General features: G+C 29.5%; 1 pseudogene; it reads left to right on the forward strand.

Moving 5' to 3' along the window:
• Positions 1 to 4,773: 4,773 nt before the first annotated feature.
• On the forward strand, positions 4,774 to 5,615 carry LOC149491736 (histone H2B.3-like; annotated as a pseudogene).
• The last annotated feature ends 8,619 nt before the right edge of the window (positions 5,616 to 14,234 follow it).

Here is a 14,234-nt window from a genome sequence, read left to right on the forward strand (position 1 = left end):
AAATCAATCGGACGACATTACAGTTTTTTTACACTAATTTATTGATTAGGTATATTTGGTTTCTGGAGACAGTAACACCCATAATTTTTTTTAAAATTGTCATTAGTAAATCTGATCTTAAAATATTGCATCTCTAATTAAATCACTAAACGACAGATTTAATCACACCAATAATTTTCCAAGAATAAAAACCAGATGAATTAAACTAGGGTTCTTAAACTAAGGTTCCATACCTTTATCTTTTTTAATTTCAATCATAGCAACAGATCCAACCCACGACTAATCATCATAATAGATCTAATCAATGATTTTAATCACAACAACAAATCTCATGAACAGGAACACGAAAACCCTAATTTTTCTATGATATAGATCACACTCGTCCTAAGGAAATTGAAATATGCAATCCAATCATATAAACAGTTACCCATATTCATGCATAGAGGCTCTGATACCAGTTGATGGAAAAAAATCATTCAACAGAAGCAACAAAATCACATATGCATAACATTTAGGTGTACCACAAAGGTACAAAATACATATATCGAAATTATGGAATCATAAATATCTCTTAAGCGAAAGAAATCAACATTGATTTTGATTTTACTTTCACGCAATAGTTCATGTGCCAACAACTCCTGCTTTACCAAAATCACACTAATTATCTCTGCAGTCATTTGTTGTATGTCCTAAGTTATTTCTCTAGAACTGCCTGTGTGGGCAAATGACAATTGAGAGGGAAAAAATATGGGAGACTAACTTCTAGGTTTAACCTAAGCATCTCTTATAGATTTTTTCAATTACAAATAATATTAATAAAAAAGATTTATGTACAACTATATATATAATCACGTTTTGCAGTATTAAGATTATATTTAATTAACCTCTTAATTAGCTCTAAATAGCACAGACACAGCAGGGACCCACAAAAATAAAATTAATAAGGTTACCTTATAATACTAATGTATCTATACAACTTGTAAAATATTATTATAATAAATTATAAATTATTCTACTGAAAATTAATAATTGAACTCCTTATTAATTTCGAATCTATATACAAAATCCACATGTTAGGATTACGGATACCTATCAATTAAATTAAACTAACGACTAGTTTATTTAAATGACAATTTAATTTTTCAAGAATTCCACTTAACTTATTTCATGTGTCGGATACAAAATCCACCTGCAGAGTTTTACACAATGAAAACTTATAAGTTTCTCAAGGGATATCATCAATCCTTATTACCGAGACACAGATTCTATCAATAAATTGATATTTCACCAATGCACATTATTCTTGTCCAACTCACTGAGTTTATTGTTCCATAATGAAACTCTCCTTTTTAATGAATCAAAACAATAGACAACATACATTGCTTATAACAATTAAATAAAGATTAAGAGTAATTAATATAACTATTAACGAATTACAGAATTTGTTTTATTTAGTCAATATAAAAACACTTATTCTTTACTTGGTCGACGTTCAATACATAAAATATGAACCACAAGCAGTTGAAATTTAATCATTCCCATAATCAAGATAAATTACATGTAATCATGTGCTACAATCATACCAAGGATTTGTCAGCTCTACATTAGATTGTGAACAAACTTTATATCTCATATAAACAAAATGATTTAATCTTCTACGTATAGAATAAACTCTATACATAAAATCATCCACTAGTATAAGATAAAAAAACAACAATTATAAATATATCATAAATAATTTATTAAATGTAAATCTCAGTTTCAACAATAAGTAATAATTCAAAAGCTATACTATTATAAAAACATGGTTAATAGTATACACTCTATCTAATAATAATAATAATAATAATAGTAGTAGTAATAATAATACAGTAAAATGATTCTCTAAGTTACTGTTCATTGAAACAATGATTCAGATTTAAATAAATATGGGTTAGACTCTCAAGTTTGAGAATATCCAAAGTAAATATTAAGTAAACAATTGAATCCCCTTAATCAATATAAAATTTAAAAATAACAATAATACCCGACCTCAAAATGGGCTTGGTTCGCTCATTTACAATCTTAAGTATAACCTACCGAAGATGGTCCATATGGTTTGAAACATAAAACTAGTTCATCTTTGTGTTTTTTAAAATATACCGAAGATGAGAAGAGGTAAAAGCGTATTTTAATCGTTTTATAAGGCTGAATGTGAAATATATGAAAATTAGACGAAATGACCTTATAGTCTGACAGAAGTAAATTATAAAGAAATTTTAGTCTATTTTCTAAAACACAACGACGGATTGGTTGTGTTTCTTAAATTACAAGGACCATACTATAATTTTTTCATAAATAAATAAACGAAGGATTAAGTTTTGTGGCAGTTAAAAAACAATGTAGCCGTGTATACCAAATGTCAAAATCAAGTGCGCTATCTGATTTTTAATCAATCAAGAAAATTGTGGAAACTGGTTACACTAAATGCTGCACTAACCTTCCTATAATTCTAAATTTGAGAGGTTACGTAAATTTAACTGTGCCAAAAAAGTAAAGAGCTTTGTAATAGTAAATGGAGGCCTTAACCTTCAATTTTATCCCAAACTTTTTAAGTTATTGCAATTTCACTCTAAATGAATTTTTGTATCATGGGCACCTTAAACTTATAAATCTACTTGCAATTACATCATAATTTGAATTAATATTCAACTCATTATTTTTGCATCTTAAAATTGATTCAATTTTAAAATCAAATACTCGATCTCCATTTTTTTAATTTATTATATGAATGCTTGGTTAGATTTTATTATTTATTGTTTAAATATTTGGATATGGAGTTTATTTTTTGACATTTTTTTCATTAAAATTCCAACCTCAGTTTACTTTTAGAGTGTAATTGCAACAAATTCTCAAGTTCAGGGTGTGGTAATTCACTTTTAGAATGCAATTGCATTCTAACAGCAAATTAGGGTGTAATTACAACTAGGTTGCTAAGTTCAGAGTGCTCAGGATACAAAGATCGATTTAGAATGAAATTGCAACAAGACGAAAAGTTCGGAGTGAAAATAAAGGTTAGGCCTAAATGGACTTGTAAAGTTAGATTTCTATTAAATGTAAATAAGAATGCTTTGAAATGTAAAAATAATTGATTTTAGAAAATAAAGAAAATAATTGAAATTGAAATAGCAATTGTACCTTTTGTTGTTTTTTTAATATAATATATTAAGATTTCATTAAAAATTTCAAATCAATACAAATAATGCAAAGAAAATATGACCTTCTTCTGAAAATCAGACATAGAACAAAACTATGTTGATGAAATTGGATCACCAACTTTCTTAATCTCTCACTTTTCTGTACATAAATATCGTGCTAAGGAATACTTATGTATTTTACTCAACTGCAATCTCCACTAATGTTAACTCTTTGCATTTATCTTTAAAATTATTCACATGGTGCATATTAATTAATTAAAATGAATATTAAAATCCAAAATAATTAATTAAAACATGGGCTTATATAAAATATTGAGATATAAAAATAAAGACCTATAGTGTCAAAATAATGTTTGAAGGGTACGGGGGAATATCAACTATCTATAGCGATAGGCATCGAAATACAAGGACAATAAAGTAATTGTGTTTTATTGCTAATATTGTTGATTCTAGGTTTTAATTTGTCTTACATTTGTGATATGTAGTTATGTTTGGTCCAAATATGGTTTTGGATCCATTGAGTCTGCATCCATCAGGAGTCCTTTAAGATAATTTAGAAACGAGCTAGGGTCTCTTTGCGTAAAATAAGATTTTAGGATCTAGTACATAAATTTAGAACTCTAATGTTTTGACTCATTGTACTCGCAAATAAAATTAGAATTTGTGATAAAGATTAGATCTTCTTCTCTATTTCCTTATTTCACGGAGGCAACTTTTAATGGGACTAACCAAAAATTAGGGTTAAGGATAGAGAGGGGACCTAGTCTATTTATAGAGAATCTTATGGACATTTCCATCACAAGCCCTTATAGGATTAGGCCTACGCTTTTAACGCCTAACCATACTAGTCCACTAGAGGTGCATAAGCCCATTACACAAGTGATCACATAAATATAAATTAGGCTCCACATAGATATTCTTAAACTATATTTATCCAGTCTGTTTTCACAAACTAAAATAGCTCACAATTAATAATAGCTCACATTAAAATTCTTACAATTTGGTCAAAAAAGAATGAGATAAAAATAAGAAGAGTTCAAGAGAGAAAAAATAAAGTTGAGAAGCACATAAGAGAAACACATAAGAGAAACACAAAAAATTAGGGGATTGAAAGGAAATGGTAACAAAAGGTGACTTGAATGCATTAAGCAATTCGAGTTGTTTGTATAAATTTGTGTGTCTTTTTCAACATTAGTTTTCTCTATTTATAGGGATTTTAAAAGTGCCCACCAAGCAAGATGCACCTTCTAGAAAATGTACAGAAAAATCCAAAAATGTCCTATATATATGTAGCATTTATATTTTATGAGTTTTAGGCCAAATGACCCACTTGACACTATTTCTACGATACCTGTAATTATAAATTGGATGTTTGAACTCCCTAAAATTTTCTATTTCAGTATTTCAATAGAAAATATTTGCAATCAAGTATTTGAATCTCTAAAATATTTTCAATAAAATGTCTCCATCCTAGGGGACTTAACGGAAAGCCAAATAGGATATGCGGGACCCACTAAATATTTAAAAAAGAGATGTGCAGGACTATAATTGGCATGCCACATCGATTTTGACATGTAAAAAGGTAATTGGTAAAAATCTTTAAAATGTTAATTTAGTTAGAGCCTTGTAATGAAAAAATAGGATTCTAAAATAAGAAAAATTGGAAAAGAGGATTGGAGAGGAAGATGCCAACGGAAAAGAAATCGGCAGAGAAAGCGACGGCGGAGAAGCCAATAGCAGAGAAGAAACTGCCAAAAGAAAGCCACACAAGTGATAAGAAGAAGAAGAAGAAGAAGGCGAAGAAGATCAAAAAGAAGAAGGCAAAGAAGAGCATAGAGACGTACAAGATATATATATTCAAGGTGTTGAAGCAAGTCCATCCTGATATTGAAATTTCCAGTAAGGTTATGAGATCATTAACAGCTTTATTAATGATATTTGAAAAGCTTGCACAGAAATCTTCAAGGTTTGCTTTCTCGCGAGATCCAGACTGCCGTTACGTTGGTTTTTCCTTGTGAGCTTGCCAAACATGCTGTATCTGAAGGGACTAAGGCTCTGATCAAATTTAGTAGCTCTTAGGGGTTAGGGTTAAGGTTTTAGAATGATTTTCAAAAGAAATTTGAGGACTTAGGGTTTTCTGGATGTAAAGGTTGAGGATTTTCTTTTTAATTAAAATTTTAATTAAATTTGATGTTAAAATTTAATTAAATTTCTGCCTTTGCCTTTTCGATTCTGCCTTTGCCTTCAATGGTCCATCAAATGGCTACATTGGCAAACACAACTTGGGTCTAAAAGCAATTCCATCATAAACTTTCGATTACAGCAACTTTCTTTATCGATGGGCATTTGTGATAGCTGCAACTGGAATTACTAGCGGTTCCATAGCAAAAAGAACCCAATTTCTCTCTCGTTTGATTTGATTTTGTAGTTTTTTCATATTATGGGTTTATTTATGCAATTAGATTAATCTCTACTGGGATTCATACAGTAATGGATCATGTTTATTATCTGATCCCCTCTTTCAATTTTTTTTTTTATTTAGAATCCTATTTTTTTATTGCAAGGGCACATAAGTAAATTAATATTTTTAAAATTTTGATCAATCACGTTTTTTACGTTTCAAAACTGACATGGCATACCAACTGTAGTCATACAGAGTGTTTTTAACATTTAGTGGGCTCCACATATTTTATTTGGCTTTCTAGCAAACCATGCAAGAGATACACCTGAATAAAAATATTTTAAGAATTTATATATTTAATTTTTTCCGTTGAAACGCTGAAATAGAAAAGTCCAGAGAGTTCACACACCAAATATAATTTATCCTCTGCAACATCATCTCTTGGATCGACTCAACAATGCCTTATGCACATGATTCAATAGGTAGAGCTAAAGACCCCATGTGCACTCTGGACCGGCCCTTGTCGTTTTGCTTCGTAGTTTCTCCATACTTCTATAAAAAGCTGTGAAGGAAATCAGCTTGTCATTTTTCACCTCCTAAAATACTATTGCCCTTCTCGCCTTCTGGATCGCTTCAAACTTTTCATCATAGGTAATCGACAGGTCATAGCTTCCAATAATTCATATCCAGAATCTCGCGGGACTCTGCTAGTCAAGTGACCAAAACCTTTTTTTTTATCACAAATCAAGTAATATACGCTAATCTAACTTTGTCCCAAATTCTCAGTTCCTTTCTAAAGAATTCATGTTCAGACGCTATTCACCGTTCTTTATTTTCTTAAAGCTCTCCATTCCATTTTCTCCTAAACGATGATGTGTTTATCCGGGATACCAATCAGCTAGCTCATAACTAGTCATCTCCTACTCCTAATTATTTGGAATGATTTGCCCGTATAAAGAAGAAGTTTGGTGGACGCTGAAAGGCCATCGACATTTATAAAGTCATTCATTTTTTTCCCCGATGCGAACTTCCCATCAATAAATCACTCCTTCTTATCATTGTTTTTTGATAAAAATGGCCGATATATTTGCTCTTAAATTTGCCTCGATGACAATCACTCTTCTAGATCTGGCCGCTTTATTCACCATGTCAATTGTTGGTAATTACTTCTGGCTTCTTGGCCAATACTCATGTCAAATTTTCTTTCGACAAGAATGTCATGGCCTATGGCATATGGGTCCTTGCCCGTAAAAACGAAATGTCTGACCCAAATGAAGGAGAGCACATAGCTTTCCTTATATATTGATTATGTAAATTTGTATATCTTGTCCTTCAGGTAAAATTGTGAAATCCAACGAAATTATTAACAAAGACTAATAGCAACCTGAGCTAGTGTATAAGGCTGGGTTCAGTCCTCCTCTACGAGCTAGCTTTTGGGGCGAAGTTAGAGGTCCAGTCCCTTATCAAAGTGTATGAGAACGCCGACTGAGTCAGTCAGGTCTTATGGGGTGGGGATAATGCGTCTCACATCGCCCGCAGAGTACATCCTGAGCTAGTGTATAAGGCTGGGTTCAGTCCTTCCTCTACGAGCTAGCTTTTGGGGCGAAGTTAGAGGTCCAGTCCCTTATCAAAGTGTATGAGAAGGTGAAATGTCATTGAAAATGAGATTAGTGAGCAGTGAGAGTTATTAAAATCACAATTTCCATGATATTTGATAATGTTATTAATGTTTGTCTCTCCTTTTTTAAAATAAAATTTTAATATTTCTTATCAATTTCATCTATCATATTAATCCTCTCTTATTAGGGTTTCAAGTATATCATATAGTGTTGTTTGTTGTTTGATAATATGAAATTCTAACTTTTTGCAAAGTACTCTTATGACTCCTAAAATTAAATATAATCAAATTTCCAATAGTGCTTTCTATTTCCTTCTCTTTCTTTTTGATATGTAATGATATCTATAAAACTAGTTGTTTTACGCGTGTAAATATTGATGGCTGAATACTAAATTCGTCTCTGAATTTTGTAACTTTAATTTTGTGGCATCCTGAACTTGGCTGATGATCTATCCTGCACTTGATTTGTAAATTTTCATGATATTACATATTTTTCGACATTAATATTAATAATTTTTAGAATTTTTGGGTTTTATTTATAAAATATTGACTTGATATATAATTAGCAAGACATTTGAAATAGCAATAATTTCATAAGTTTTAACTTTTTAATGAAGTTTAATTAGTCTAATTTTATAAATTAAAATATTCAATAAAATAATTTCAAAAATTAAAATATTTAATAGGTGTAGTTTTATAAGTAAAAGTATTTGATGGTCAAATTAAAAGTTGATGGTACTGTAAAGTTAAAATAATAAAATTCAGAAGTGAATTGATATATTCGGCCATATATTGACGGACATAGAACTTAGACCTAGAGATAGAAGCATGTAGTCAAGTTTTGAATTTTATGCAAGCTCTATAAAATTTCGTTGGCTTTTGTTAATAAAATTTGTATACCTTAAAACTTACGATTGCCTTAGCTAGGCAAGAGCATCTAGCTCTCGACCAAAGTGTCCTTGCCTATCTATATAGGAGTCTATATAATTCGTGCTCAGATGGATGCAGGGAATACTACTTACCTTTGCAAGGACTGATGTGGATACTCCAGTTATGGCTCAAGGCATATTTTACTGAGTTGCCACTAGGACCAATCATTGACTGCAGGCACATGTGCTTATAGCTAATGGGTTGTGAGCTATGTTGCCAAGGAAAGAGAGAATATCATTTGGGGATATAGAGAGTATCATTATCCGGTTTTTCCATCCAGAGAGTAAGCTCTTTTCCTCTAAAAAATGAATATATTCCATACAAAAAGTGTCTAATTAACGGCAAAGAGCTCACTTTTAAAACGAAATGACCTAATATTGAGAGAGAAGTATAAATTAGGAATATTATAATTGTTTCTCAAATATAGATGAATTTCAATATTAATTTAAATATAATTTAAGTACTTAGTTATATTTTACCCTACTAACAAATATCTATTCTTTAAGGTTGACGTGATCAATGGAATTAGACCAAGGGACATTTGTCATTTACAAGATTTAGTAATGTGTTTGGATGGCTTGTATTTAGGCATGGGTTCTAAATCAAAATCGAACCAAATCGAATTAGTAAAATTTGAACAAAAGTTCGAGATTCGAAATCGTAGCTGAAATTGGGTGTTTATGGTTCTATTCTGATTTTTTATATTTTAAAATCAAATTAGTGATTCTAATTTAAAATCATTAAAAGGGAAAAAAAGAGCTTTGAAAAAGAATTTCGATTTTCACCAGTAAATATAATAATAATATCATTTTTGTTAACATAAATCTAACTTATCAACTGTAAGTGAGAAAAGATGAAAAAAAAAAATTTGTTCCTCATTTGAATGTTCTTAATTTAATTTTTTGTACTTCACAATATACATTGTTTACATAGAAATTACACAATAATTATTTATAATTTATTTTTTTTTAACTCTCAAATAAAATGAAAGGCATTTTTAGCTTTATAATGGTCAAAAACTGATAATTTGAAGGGTGATTTTTTTTAGAATAAAAATTTTATTTTGTAAAATTTAGAAACTAAAGCCTATCTTTTTTTTACCCTCAAATTTTCAATTTAAACTCACAGAAACCAAACACTACCAAAGAATTTCAAATTTGTTTTTTTATATAATTTTTTAAATAATTTTTAAATCTTTTATTCACTCTTTTAATCTTTTTTAAAATTATTACTTAATCTTTTTTAAAATTATTACTTATTCTTGATTTTTTTTAATTACTTATGCATGTTAGAAAACTAAAACGAGCTTAAAAAGAAATTATTTTCGAACGGAAATTGAATATTTTCAGTTTCAAACTGAAATTGAATATTTTTGAATCATTTTTGCGATTCCACATTTTTTTTTTGTCAATTAAAATATGTGATTTCAAAATCGAGGCCAGCGATTTTAAGCCATGGTCATGCCTAGTCATTGTGCAAAGAAAATTACAAAAACCAAGTAGTCAATACGAGAGAAAATGCTTCGTAAAAAAAAAAAAAAAAAAAAAAAAACCTGAGAGAACACAAGTTAGGGTACACGGTGCTACATGTTCCAATCATTTTCTGCCACGTTTTCAAATTGGAGATCAATCGCTTATCACTTCTTTTACCGTCCGTCTCTAGAAGTTCTTTATTTAGGCCAAATGCCCGCCTTTCATAAGCTGTGGGTCATTCTTATCCTACTACCGAAAAGGTTTGTATTAAATCTTTTAAGAAAAATATGAAATTACAAATGCAGGGATGCAGAATTTCCTTCCTGATTTTTTATTAAATAATCATTTGTATTTTTTAATTTCGAAAAAGATCTCCTGTCCAGTTTAATTTTTATTTTTTTAGTTATTTCACTCTGTGTTAAGTTGGATCAATGGAGCGTGAAATAAATCGTTGTATAAATTATGAATAATAATATTTTAATCTTACGTGTAAAAAAAAGCGTTAAATTGAACTTCAATTGTTTAAATGGGGCGCCTAAATCAACAAACACATCTTCATCTCAAGCTTATTCTCTCTCTACTCATTTTTCAATTCTCCCAACAACACAAATTAGGATTCTTTTAATTAGATGAAATTCAGATCATAGTTTCTAATTTCGAGTTGCAATTGCGGTCAAGTGGCTATGATTAAAGTCTTTTGCATCAATGCGAATATAGGAAGGAAGTTTAGGAGATATGAAACAAGTAATCTTTGATTTTTTTTTTTTTTTTTAAATAATGAAGGTTTATGAACTCATGAAATAGATATGTTTGCTTCAAAAATCAATATGTTTGTTTCAGATATGTTTGATTTTTTGTAAAAATAAACAATTATTTAAATATTAAATTCATACAAAGAGTTCATAGTTTTTTTTTTTTTTTCCTTTCAAGAAGAGCATTCAAAACTAAATCTATTGTTAAATTATATATATATAATTAACTTATCTAAATTGGGTTTATAAGTCCACACATGGATCAAATTAATAATAATAAAAAATGATAATGTGAGAATAATATTTAAAAAACTTATGTTTTCATTGATTTGGTTTATATACCATTCTATAGATCGTCTAATCTTAATTTTTTTTTTTTGGATATAGAGAAGGGAAATAACCAAAGGAAAACCTATATAGCATAGTTAAACATGCACATTCTTTATTACTATTATAATTATATTTTGTAAATTAATTTACAAAATAATAGAATAAAAATTGTTGAGGGTATCAGCATATTAAATTAAATATGATTAATATTAAGTTTATAAGTTCCCTTTTTCCTGGGAAGGCAAAATAGTTGCTATTGGTTTTTTTAAAATCTTTCGCGACTTTTGCTTTTTATTGAACCAGATTCGAACAAGAATCTTCCTATTAGTTGCCATTTTTTATTTTTTAGAAGTAATGGCTACCTCTTGTTCTCCGTCGACATTTACAGAAGCCGTTCAGCATCAATTAAACCATTACTTATTGACAATTGGATGAGAGGATGGATTAGGGATTTTTAAGAGAACAATTTCTGACCAAACTCTAATTTTCTCCTTCTCAACAATGAAAACAAACCCCCAATTTTAAACACAAAACATAGTTGTTTCCAAAATCTAACTAGGCACAATATATTTTCATTCCTTATACGCTATGTTTACAACGATAAAAGGGGAGATATAGCCATTGAACATATAAATAAAGGCAACTCTTTATTTATGTGGAAGCAATTTTGACATTTAAATCCTGCACTTTAATTTTATGTCCAAATTTATATAAACGACCACCATTTTTCAAATTTGATATGAAAAAGTGAATTGATAATTGGTCATTTAAAACATACATACATTGAAGGCTGAGAACACTTGTGTCTGACGCTTTTCCTGATTGTTGGGCTTAAATATTGAAACAAACACATACACTCCAAGGATATTTTGGTCCTTTTAACTTGGTTTACATTCGAAGGTTATAATTTAAAGTAAAATTCTCTATATAAAAAATACACCCAAAAAGGAAATGTTCTCTAAATAAAGAGAAGAAAGGGAGTATATATTACATCAACTTTCCATTCCTCATTAATTAATGATTTTTTTTTAGATAGAACATGTAAATATTATAGTTTTTTCATTTGCAAGACTCAAAAATAGAAATTGACAAAGGACAACTTTGTTAAATAACAAGTTTTTGCTGTGCATTTTAACCTAATATTTGATAAATGACAATTTTATTTTGTTCTTGCCTCGTAAAGAAAATTTATGGTTCCGTCACTGCCTCTTCTGCATCATCACGCCTGTAGAAAATCACTTTTGCGCGATCGCTCTCTTTAGTACTTCAGTCTATAATTCATCTATATGTCCAAATCGACTGAATATCTTGTTCAAGTTTGATTTCATAGGTAAATTCATTAATTTAGTAATTCAAGCTTATTTCCCTTTTTCTGTCCTTTGAATTTTTTCTTTTTTTCACAAGACTAATATCTTTTTAGATGGAGGGACTATTTTATTTGATAGATACTGAACTCTGAGATGTTTTAATTGGTTATTTAAAATAGAGGGACAAGTTAATGAATTGAACTATACTACAGAGGAGTATATAGTAATTTACCCTATTCTAATTGATGAACTAAATACATACAATATATTTGACAGTGACAAAACAGAGTTTTTTTTTTCTTTTACTTAAAATAATTTATAAATAGCACTTGCCATGTATAAAACAGAAAAAGAAAAAAGAAAAACCTTTCTTCTAATCATTTATATATCAATAAAATAAATAAATAAATAAGTTGTGAATTCGAATTCTCTCCACTATAAATAGTTATCATAAATTTAGTAAATAATATCCAAAGTTATCTCTGTCGTATATCACATATCGTTATTTTGATATATTTAATTTTGGTGTAAAAAAAAAAAAAAAAAAAAAGTTAGTCAATGCTGTTGGCGCCGAAATATTAGTATTACTTGATTCCACCGCACTAAGAGATCTACCGCCATTTTAATATTATTTTTCTCAGAAACATCCAAATAAAGAGAAACAATAAGCTTCAAGCTTGAAGGCACTTGATCAAACACTACTCACCAATGAAGAGTTGGTGCTCTTCTACAGCATTTAGTTCAATTGAAGGGTTCCAGCTTGAGAAGGTTCATGTCTTTGTATTACACGATAGAGCCACTCAATGAAGCGCTTAAAGAGATCAAAAAGCAAAACCTGCCATGGCGATATTATTACAACTACAGGGAACAGAAACCAGAAGTTTTTCGGTGGTAAAATGACTGAAGCTATCAATAACACAGCCAATAAGAGATCAGAGAAACGTTTAAGTCTCACGTGGAGTTAGTGAGCAAGGAAGAGTAACATAAAACAAATACAAAGAACTAGAACACCCATCAACATGAATGGAATATGCAAATTTTCCATGAGATTACCATTAACTTGATCCGCAAGCAAAGAGGCTTGGGGATTTTGCTTTCAACCATAGCAATAGATCCAACCCACGATTATAATCATCGTAACAGATCTAATCAATGATTTTAATCACAACAACAAATCTCATGAATTTTCTATGATATTGATCACACACGTCCTAAGGAAATTAAAATATGCAATCCAATCATATAAACGGTTATCTATATTCATGTATAGAGGCTCTGATACTAGTTGATGGAAAAAAATCATTCAACAGAAGCAACAAAATCACATATGCATAACATACAGGTGTACCACAAAGGTGCAAAATACATATATCGAAATTATGGAATCATAAATATCTCTTAAGCGAAAGAAATCAACATTGATTTTGATTTTACTTTCACGCAATAGTTCATGTGCCAACAACTCCTGCTTTACCAAAGCCACACTAATTATCTCTGCAGTCGTCTGTTGTGTGGCATAAGTTATTTTTCTAGAACTGTGTATGTGGACAGATGACAATTGAGAGGGAAAAAAATATGGGAGACTAACTTCTAGGTTTAGTCAAAGCATCTCTAAAAAGATTTATGAACAACTATATATATAATCACGTTTTGCAATATTAAGATTATATTTAATTAACCTCTTAATTAGCTCTAAATAACACAGGCACAACAAGGACCCACAAAAATAAAATTAATAAGGTTACCTTATAATAATAATAATGTATCTATACAACCTGTAAAATATTATTATAATAAATTATAAATTATTCTAATGAAAATTAATAATTGAACTCCTTATTAATTTCGAATCTATATACAAAATCCACGTGTTAAGATTATAGATACCTATCAATTATTTTAAACTACTGACTAGTTTATTTAAATGACAATTTAATTCTTCAAGAATTTCACTTAACTTATTTCATGTGTCGGATACAAAATCCACCTGCAGGGTTCTATATAATGAAAACTTATAAGTTTCTCAAGGGGTATCATCAATCCCTATTACCGAGACACAGATTCTATCAATAAATTGATCTTTCACGAATGCACATTGTTCTTGTCCAACTTATTGAGTTCATTGTTCCATAACGAAACTCTCCTTTTTAATGAATCAAAACAATAGACAACATATATTGCTTATAACAATTAAATAAAGATTAAGAGCAATTAATATAACTATTAA

This window comes from Jatropha curcas, unplaced genomic scaffold (genome assembly GCF_041381405.1).
Source record: "Jatropha curcas cultivar XTBG-Jc1 unplaced genomic scaffold, XTBG_Jcur_1.0 HiC_scaffold_700_pilon, whole genome shotgun sequence".
Taxonomy (NCBI): domain Eukaryota; kingdom Viridiplantae; phylum Streptophyta; class Magnoliopsida; order Malpighiales; family Euphorbiaceae; genus Jatropha; species Jatropha curcas.